This window comes from Hordeum vulgare, chromosome 4H (assembly GCF_904849725.1).
Source record: "Hordeum vulgare subsp. vulgare chromosome 4H, MorexV3_pseudomolecules_assembly, whole genome shotgun sequence".
Lineage (NCBI taxonomy): Eukaryota > Viridiplantae > Streptophyta > Magnoliopsida > Poales > Poaceae > Hordeum > Hordeum vulgare.
The window spans coordinates 440466539-440477443 of NC_058521.1; positions in this window are offsets into that span (position 1 = coordinate 440466539).

The window sequence follows — 10905 nt, forward strand, 5'->3', positions numbered from 1 at the left end:
AGTCATGACGGTATAAAATGCATGAAGAAGCTCCATGCTGATGGATCTTTGTACTCACTCATTTTTGAAACGTTTGAGGCATGCAAACCATACTTATTGGTATTAACGCATGAAGAGACTCCATGCAGATGGATCGTTTGGACTCACTTGATTTTGAATCACTTGAGACATGCAAATCATACCACATGGAACAAGAGAGTAACTTGTTGGGAGTAATACATTTTTGATGTGCGCAGTCCAATAAGTGCTGAGGCATGTAGTGGATATCATTATGTTCTTACTTCACTAACGATTTGAGTAGATACATGAGTATTTACTTGATGAATCATAAGTCTGAAATATTGAAAAGTTCAAAGCTATTTCAGAGTGAAGATCGTCGTGACAAGAGGATAAACTGTCTACGATATGATCATAGAGATGAATATCCGAGTTACGAGTTTTTGGTACACAGTTAAGACAATGTGGAAACTGTTTCACAATTCATGCCACCAAGAACACCATAGTGTGATGGTGTGTCTAAATGTCATAGCCACGCCCTATTTGATATGGTGCATACTATGATGTCTCTTATAGAATTGCCACTATCGTTTATGGGTTATGCATTAGAGACAACCACATTCACTTTAAATAGGGCACCGCGTATTTCCGTTGAGATGACACATTATAGAGTATGGTTTGGAGAAACCTAAGTTGTCGTTTCTTGAAAGTTTGGGGCTGCGATGCTTATGTGAAAAAGTTTCAGTCTGATAAGCTCGAACCCAAAGCGGATAAATGCATCTTCATAGGATATCCAAAACAGTTGGATACATCTCCTATCTCAGATCTGCAAGTGAAGTGTTTGTTTCTACAAACGGGTCCTTTCTCGAGGAAAGGTTTCTCTTGAAAGAATTAAGTGGGAGGGTGGTGGAACTTGATGAGGTTAGTAAACCGTCACTTCAACCAGTGTGTACCAGGGCGTAGGAAGATGTTCATGTGGCGCCTACACCAATTGAAGTGGAAGCTGATGATGGTGATCATTAAGCTTCGGGTCAAGTTACTGCAAAACTCGTAGGTCAACAAGGTCACGTACTACTACAGAGTGGTACTGTAACCCTGTCTTGGAGGTCATGTTGTTGAACAACAATGAACCTACGAGCTATGGAGAAGCGATGGTAGGCCCGGATTCAGACAAATGGCTGGAGGCCATGAAATCCGAGAGAGGATCCATGTATGAAAACAAAGTGTAGACTTTGGAAGAACTACTTGATGGTCGTAGGACTATTGATTAAAGATGGATCTTTAAAAGGAAGACAGACGGTGATGGTGACTATTCAGCATTAAGAAAAGCTCGACTTGTCGCAAAGATGCTTTCGACCAGATCAAAGAGTTGACTATGATGAGACTTTCTCACTCATAGCGATGCTAAAAGTCTGTTGGAATTATGTTAGTAGTTGTTGCATTATTTATGAAATATTGCACATAGGATGTCAAAACATTGTTTCCTCAACGGTTTCCTTGAGGAAAAAGTTGTATGTGATACAACTAGAAGGTTTTGTCGATCCTAAGGATACTAACAAGTATGCAAGCTCCATCGATCCTTTTATGGACTCGTGCAAGCATCTTAGAGTTGGAATATATGCTTTGATGAGATGATCAAAGATTTTGGGTTTGTGCAAGGTTTATGAGAAACTTGTATTTCCAAAGAAGTGAGTGGGAGCACTATAGTATTTCTGATAAAGTATATGTGGTTGACATATTGTTGATCGGAACTAATGTATAATTTATGTAAAGCATAAAGGTTGTTTGAAAGGTTTTTTTTAAAGGGAGATCTGGATAGAGCTACTTGAACATTGAGCATCAAGATCTATGGAGATAGATCAAAATTCTAAGCAGAACTTTCAAATGAAATGCATGCCTTGACAAGTTTTTGAAGAAGTTCAAAATAGATCAGCAAAGAAACAGTTCTTGGCTGTGTTGTAAGGTGTGAATTTGAGTAAGAGTCAAAAGACCGACCACGGCAGAAGAAAGAGAAAGGACGAAGGTCGTCCCCTATGCCTTAGCCGTAGACTCTAAAGTATGCCATGTTGTGTGCCCCACCTAATGTGTGCCTTGCCATGAGTCTGTCAAGGGGTACAAGGAGTGATCCATGATTGAATCACTAAAACAACGGTCAAAGTTATCCTTAGTAACTAATGGACTAAGGATTTTTTTTTCTCGATTATGGAGGTGGTTAAAGAGTTTGTCGTAAGGGGTTACGTTGATGCAAGCTTTGACACTAATCCGAATAACTATGAGTAGTAAAACGGATTTGTATAGTAGAGTAGATATTTGGAGAATTTCCAAATAACACGTAGTAGCAACATCTATAAGATGACATAAAGTTTTGTAAAGCACACACGGATCTGAAAGATTCAGAACCGTTGACTAAAACCTCTCTCACGAGCAAGACGTGATCAAACCCCACAACTATATGGGTGTTGGATTCATTAAAATCACACAGTGATGTGAACTAGATTATTGACTCTAGTGCAAGTGGGAGACTGTTGGAAATATGCCCTAGAGGAAATAATAAAGTAGTTATTTTTATATTTCTTTGTTCATGATAATCGTTTATTATCCATGCTAGAATTGTATTGATTGGAAACTCAAATACATGTGTGGATACATAGACTACACACTGTCCCTAGTGAGCCTCTAGTTGACTAGTTCGTTGAACAAAGATGGTCAAGGTTTCCTGGCCATAGGCAAGTGTTGTCACTTGAAAACGGGATCACATCATTAGGAGAATCATATGATGGACAAGACCCAAATTATATATATAGCATATTGATCGTGTCATTTTATTGCTATTGTTTTATGCGTGTCAAGTATTTATTCCTATGACCATGAGATCATATAACTCACTGGCATCGGAGGAATACTTTGTGTGCATCAAACGTCGCAACGTAACTGGGTGACTATAAAGGTGCTCTATAGGTATCTCCGAAGGTGTCTGTTGAGTTAGTATGGATCAATACTGTGATTTGTCACTCCATGTGATGGAGAAGTATCTCGGGGCCCACTCGGTAATACAACATCACACACAAGCCTTGCAAGCAATGTGACTAAGTGTAAGTCACGGGATCTTGTATTACAGAACGAGTAAAGAGACTTTCTGTTAACGAGATTGAAATAGGTATGCGAATACCGATGATCGAATCTCGGGCAAGTAACATACTGAAGGACAAAGGTAATGACATACGAGACTATATGAATCCTTGGCACTGAGGTTCAACCGATAAGATCTTCGAAGAATATGTAGGATCCAATATGGGCATCCAGGTCCCGCTATTGGATATTGACCGAGGAGTACCTCGGGGCATGTCTACATAGTTCTCGAACCCGCAGGGTCTGCACACTTAAGGTTCAATGATGTTTTAGTATAGTTGAGTTATATGTGTGGTTACTGAATGTTGTTCGGAGTCCCGGATGAGATCACAGACGTCACGAGGGATTCTGGAATGGTCCGGAAACGAAGATTGTTATATAGGATGGTTTCATTTGGTTACCGGAAGGTTTTCGGGCATTACCGGGATTGTACCGGGAGTGACGAATGGGTTCCGGAAGTTCACCGGGAGGGGGGCAACTCACGCGGGGGAAGCCCAATGGCCTTAGGGGTGGCGCACCAGCCCTTAGTGGGCTGGTGGGACAACCCAAGAGGGCCTTGGTGCCAAGAGAAGAAAACCAAAGAAAAGGAAAAAAGGGGGGGGGAGGAAGAGAAGGACTCCACTTTCCAATCCTAATTGGAGTAGGATTGCTCCTTGATAACCCACAAGTATAGGGGATTGCAACAGTTTTCGAGGGTAGAGTATTCAACCCAAATTTATTGATTTGACTCAAGGGGAAGCCAAAGAATATTCTCAAGTATTAGTAGTTGAGTTGTCAATTCAACCACACCTGAAAGATTTAGTATCTGCAGCAAAGTATCAGTAGCAAGGTAGTGTGGTAGCAGCAGTAGCAACAGTAACCAGTAGCAGGAAAGTGACAGCAGTAGCAGCAAAGTAACAGCAGTAGCAACAGAGTAACAGTAGCACCAATGACAGCAGTAGCAGCAAAGTAACGTTGCAAGGACCAGTAGGAAAAGACTCATAGGCATTGGATCGATGATGGATGATTATGTCGGATGTTATTCATCATGTAACAGTTATAACATGGAGAGATATGTAACTAGATCCAGTTCATCAATGTAATGTAGGCATGTATTCCGTATGTAGTCATACGTGCTTAGAGAAAAGAATTTGCATGACATCTATTGTCCATCCCTCCCGTGGCAACGGGGTCCTAATGGAAACTACGGGATATTAAGGTTCTCCTTTGAATAAAGAACCGGACCAACGCATTAACACTTGGTGAATACATGAACTCCTCATATTATGGTTATCTCCGGGAGTGGTTCCGGCTATTGTCACTCTGGAGTTGTCGGGTCATAACACATAGTAGGTGACTACAACTTGCAAGATAGGATCAAGAACACACATATATTGGCGACAACATAATAGGTTCAGATCTGAAATCATGGCACTCGGGCCCTAGTGACAAGCATTAAGCATGGCAAAGTAGTAGCAACATCAATATCTGAACATAGTGGATACTAGGGATCAATCCCCGTCAAAACTAACTCGATTACATGATAGATCTCATCCAACCCATTAGCGTCCAGCAAGCCTGCGATGAGATTACTCACGAACGGTGAAGAGCATCATGGAATTGGCGATGAAGGAAGGTTGGTGATGACGATGGCGACGATCTCCCCTCTCTGGAGCCCAGAACAGACTCCAGATCTGCCCTCCAGAGGAAGAACAGGAGATGGCGGCGCCTCCGTATCATAAAACGCGATGAACTCTTCTCCCTGATTTTTTTCCGGGCGAAACGGACTAAATAGTGCTGGATTTGGAGGCGTTGGAGTTTTTTGGGCCCCACAAGCGTGCCAAGCGCGGCCAGGGGGCTCGTGCCTGGTGGGCTTGTGTGCTCCACGCTCCACTTCTCCGCTGATTCTTGCGCCAGTATTTTTTATATATGCCACAAAAATTCTTCATAAATTTTCAGGTCATTCCGAGAACTTTTATTTCTGCGCAAAAACAACACCATGGCAATTCTGCTGAAAACAACGTTAGTCCGGGTTAGTTCCATTCAAATCATGCAAATTAGAGTCCAAAACAAGGGCAAAAGAGTTTGGAAAAGTAGATACGATAGAGACGTATCAACTCCCCAAGCTTAAAACCTTGCTCGTCCTCAAGCAATTCAGTTGACAAACTGAAAGAGACAAAAGAAAAACTTTTACGAACTCTGTTTGATCTTGTTGTTGCAACTATGTCTAACTCATATCCAGAATTTCAGCAAGATCTCAAGCTAACCACATAAGCAAATGACATCTAGGTCTCATGGTAAACTCATATCAATGGCATAATCAACTAGAGAGCAAATAATAATAAGTCTCAAACATCACCACTTCAATCAAAACAATCATGAAGCAGTACGAACAGATGATATCTCGCTAGCTCTTTCTGAGAATGCAAAACATAAATGCAGAGCACCTTCAAAGACCAAGGGCTGACTAAACATTGTAATTCATGGCAAAGAAGATCAAGTCACAGTCATACTCAATCACAGTTAAAAGCAAAGCATAAAAATGACAGAGGTGCTCTCTAATTGGTGTTTTTATAAGAAGAGGATGACTCAACATGAACATAAATAGACATGCCCTTCTCATAGGGAAGCATAGATTTGCAGAGGTGCCAGAGCTCAAGCTTTTAAAACAGAGACAAATAATTTTGGGTGGCATGCTTTCATTGTCAACGCAATGACTAAGAGTTTTCACCGTCTTCCATGCTACACATGCTATAGGCGGTTCCCAAACAGAAAAGTAAAGTTTTTTCTCCCCCACCACCGATCAATCACACTCCACGAGTAGCCGAATACTCGGGTGCCGCCCATACCAACATCAATCCAGGGGGAGTTTTGTTTGCAATTATCTTTTCGATTTGAGCATGGAACTGGGCATTCCAATTACCGGCCCCTTTCTCGTCAGTGATAGTGAATAAACACATATCGAGGATAACACGCTTAGCATGGAAGATACTGATAGCCCCTTGTCACCACATGAGTGGTTTGGGCGTGCAAAACAGATTATTTCTTGAAGGTTTAGAGAGTGGCACATGCAAATTTACTTGGAACGACAGGTAGATACCGCATATAGGTAGGTATGGTGGACTCATATGGAACAACTTTGGGTTTATGGAAGTGGATGCACAAGCAGTATTCCCGCTTAGTACAAGTGAAGGCTAGCAAAAGACTGGGAAGCGACCAGCTAGAGAGCGACAACAGTCATCAAAATGCATTGAGATTAACCAACATTGAGTGCAAGCATGAGTAGGACATAAATCACCATTAACATGAATATCATAGAGGCTATGTTGATTTTGTTTCAACTACATGCGTGAACATGCGCCAAGTCAAGCCACTTGAAACATTCAAAGGAGGATACCATCCTATCATACTACATCATAGTCATCTCAAAATTCATGTTGGCATCCAAGACAAACCATTATAAGCTCCTAGCTAATTAAGCATGGATCAGAAACTATGATCTCTAAGTTGTCATTGCAAACATGTTTCTCTCACAACAAAGCTGAATCAGGAATGATGAGCTAGTCATATTTACAAAAACAAAATAGATCGAGTTCATACCAGCTTTTCCAGGCTCAGTCACTTCATCATATATCGTCATTATTGCCTTTCACTTGCACGACCGAACGATGTGAACAATAATAAGAGTGCTCGTGCATTGGACTACGCTGGAATCTGCACAAAGGAGAAGACAAAGTAATATGGCTCTTCGACAGATAAATAGATATGCATGCAAGAGCGACTAAACATTGTAACCATGGTCTTCTACCTTGATCCAAAGAAAAAGAAAACTATTTACACGGGAAAGCTCCCAACAAGCAAAAGTGAAAAGGATCGAGATGGACCTAGAGGGGGGTGAATAGGTACAGTTCCAATTTTTAATAATTACTTAGCAATTTTAGGCAAATGTGCGGAATATGAGTGTAGGCCTAATAATTGCTATGACAAGGAGTAAGCTATTTAGAGTGAAGTAAGGCAAGCGGTAAACAATAATCAAGTACAAGTACGTAATAAGGATTAACACAAGTAGAGAGTTAGGGTTAGGAATAACCGAAACTCCACGGGAGATGAGGATGTATCCCGATGTTCACTTCCTTGGAGGGAAGCTACGTCACCGTTAGAGGGGCGAATGTTACCACGAAGGCACACCAACACCACAAAGGCTCACCCTATTCTCCCTTTGAGATAACTCCACGAAGGCGTTTCTCAACCACTAGTGGTAAGCCTTGAGGTGGCTTCCAAACCTTCACAAACTTTCCGGGGGAAATCACAATGGTTTGATTCCTCTCCGAAGACTCCTACTGCCTGGGAGTCTCCAACCTCCAAGACTAACAAGATCACGGGGATTGCTGAAAACTTGCTCAAATCACAAATCACTTTGGTGGGAAGGAGGAGAAGGAGACGATCTATCTTTTGATTGGAACAACACTCGAAGGGACTCACAAATGCTCTTGGGATATAAGATTTGGTGTAGACAAGAGTGAGTCAGAAGAAAGGTGTTCTTGGATGTGTTCTAGCTGTGTTGGACTCCCTCTCATGAAGTGGGAGGGGGTATATACAGTAGGGAGTGTAAAACAGCCGTTGGGGACACTTTAAGTCACACAAGGTTCGGACGTCCGGCAGTTTACGGAAGTCCAGGCGTCCACAAGGGGTCGGACATCCGACATGGGTCGGTCGTCCGAGGGTTGTAGATATGTCTGGGAACACTGTGAGTTGAACAGGGTCCAGGCATCCGAATTATTCGACTCAACTTCTTCTGGTGCAAGGTTCCGGATTTCCGAAAGGGGACGGACGTCCGGAGGGAGCCGGAAGTCCGAGTTATATGGCTCACGATCTTCTAGTGCAGGGCTCTGGATTCTCGAAGCTGGTCGGTCGACCGGCCCTCGGATGTCCGGAGGGAGTCGGAAATCCGAGTTATAGGGCTTAAGTTCTTCTCGTGCAGAGCTCCGGATTTCCAAAGCCTGTCGGTCGTCCGACCCTCGACCGGACCTCGGACGTCCGGAGGGAGCCGGAAGTCCGAGACATTAGACCTGTTTTGAGATAGGAGCAGAGTAGAGAATATGTGGTATTGAGCAGAATAGTGAAGATGTGGTATGAGAAAATTCATCGCAAAACCTGTGATCCCCTCTTAATAGTGCGGGATCCCTATACTCAAGAATAGTAAACTCAAAAGGATAGTCTACATCATCTTTTCTCATCCCGAGGCTTCTTGACATATAAATCCCGATCTTCTCAGACCACCTTGGCACATAATTCTCAATCTACTAAAGTACTTGCCATCCTGAGATACACTCAACAAATAGGATTAGTTTCCTATGTATGTGTTCTCATTAACACCAAAAGTCGATTAGGGGCATATCATGCACTTTCAATCTCCCCCTTTTTGGTAGTTGATGACAACATATACATGGGTCTCAAAAAGATTTAACGTACATTATAGCCTTGGAGAGGTTTAGTACGGAGCTCCCCCTTAGTATGTGCATGATAAAATATCGGAGCTCCCTTTTAATGTGTGTATCGAACATATAATGGATCATCATGTAAAGATAATAGATCATCATAGAAAGACAATAGATCATCATAGAAGTAGTGAAGCAAAACATAATAGCCTATGATGATATCATAGCAATCACAGCATTCATAAGTAGCCATACATGAGGTTATCCATTACATTACTCAACCATGTAAATTTAGACTAAATATCCAAAGACTAAAAACTACGATACATTACTCCCCTTTGGCACCAAGTACCAAAAAGGGAGGCACCAACAGCATCAACCATGCTCAGAGCTCATCAGCATCATCATCAGCATCATCCTCATCGTCAGGCAAGCCACTGCCACCAGCCTCGTCAAGGAAATCAGCCCACTCGGGACCAGATGGGAAGCCAAAGTCAGAAGGAGGGGAAGCAAGAAGGGCCTCATCATCACTCACATCAAGAGCGTCCGAGTCTCTTAGACGAGCCTTGAGGGCATTCTTGGAGGAGACTAGGCGAGAAACCACATCATGGGTTTGACCACACTGGAAAGATACGGCCTTCATCATAGCAGAATGTGCCTTGCCAATGAATTTGGCAAAGCGACCGAGAGGAGTGGAGCTAGATGAGGGGGTTGCTGACCGGGCAGCAGTGCGGCGAGTGGATGTGGAGGATGGGGTTTTCCTGGGAGCATAGTTATCCACCATGTGAGCGGGAATGACCCACTTGTGATGTGTGTGAGTGACAGCAACAGAGAAATCAACAACATGATTAATAAGAACCTGAATGAAGGGCGCATGAGGGAAGGCTCGCTTGTATTGAAAACTAGCAAGCCGAATCTCATGCCATAGAAAGTGTTGCACATTAATTTTGCTCTTGGGGTGCTCGTACAAGTGTGACATGATGTCAATACAGTAGCCACTGCAAGATCCCTTATCACCCATCTTGGGATAGATGGTGCGGATAAGACACTGAAAGATGATAAAGTAAGGTGAGCGCCAGATGGATACCTGGTTAAGATCCTTCATGCGTTCATCTGCATCAAGTTCACGGAGTGGTTTGAGGAGATACCCACACGCCTCAATTGGCTTATGTGCATGGTTAGGATCATTCCTATGTATTTTGAAATCGGAGTTGGGGAAACCAAGTGCGGCAACAAACGTATCATAAGAAGCTGTGAAGCGAACGTCAGAGGTGATCCAGCTAACAGTGTGGTTTGGACCAAAGAAGCATGTGGCATAAAACTGGTGAATGGCAGCAACGTTAAAATCACGATGAAAAGCAAACGGGGCAGCAAGCCCCGATGACTCAATAAGCTCAACGGCACCCGGGTATTTTGCCGGGTGCGTGCGAATATGCTCAAGATCTATGAAGTGATGAACAGAGAGACCCTTAGTAACTATGACTGTAGTAAAGATGTCCGCCTGGACGTTTGTGCGGAAACGTGAGTCCATAGAGTCACGTACGACAGAGAATTGATCAATGTCGCGGCAAAAAGTGAGGTATGAAGACTTGTCAAGCATAGTGAAGTTCGTGACTTCACGACCTAAGGTAGCAGGGGGTTCAAGTGAGATGCGACGAGCTTCACCTGCGGGCTGAGTAGGAGGAGGTGGTGGCATATAGGACGGCCTGCGAGTCCCGGGCTTTGGCATGGACCTCCGAACGGCGGACTGGTCAGCACGGTCCTCGGCGGCAAGCTCATCCTCGAAGTCAGAGTCATCACCATCAGATGACGAGGGGAGCTGTTGAGACGGGGGACGCCGGGAAATCCGTTTGAAGGGACGATGTTGCCCTTCCGAGTCCGACCCCGTGCCAGTAGGGGCACGAGCGGATGAGCCAGCAGCATCCTTCCGGGCGGCGTGCTTAGTCCTGGGCATGATGCACACAAACCTACACGGATGGAAATCCAAAGGGGAACGGTCACGGGCTAACCATATGAACGAACCCGCGAACTTGGGAGAAAGGAATCCAAACGCGAGGGGAATGGAGGAGATACCTATAGATCGAGAGAGGAGAGCAAGAAGAGATGGATCCCGCGGAGGAGATCGGATCCCGCGGAGGAGATCAGGCAGATCTCGGAGGTGGTGGCGAGGCGAGCGCTCCTGGTGCTGGCGGCGGCGGCTGCTGGGGAGAAAGGAGGCGCGTGAGGGCTAGGGCAAGGCCCAGCACCGCACCCTTCTATTTATAGGCCCCGATGTGTCGGACGTCCGACATGCGTCGGACGTCCGGAGAGGATTTTGCCATCGGACGACCGACACTGGCCGGACGTCCGGAATGAGGTTAGC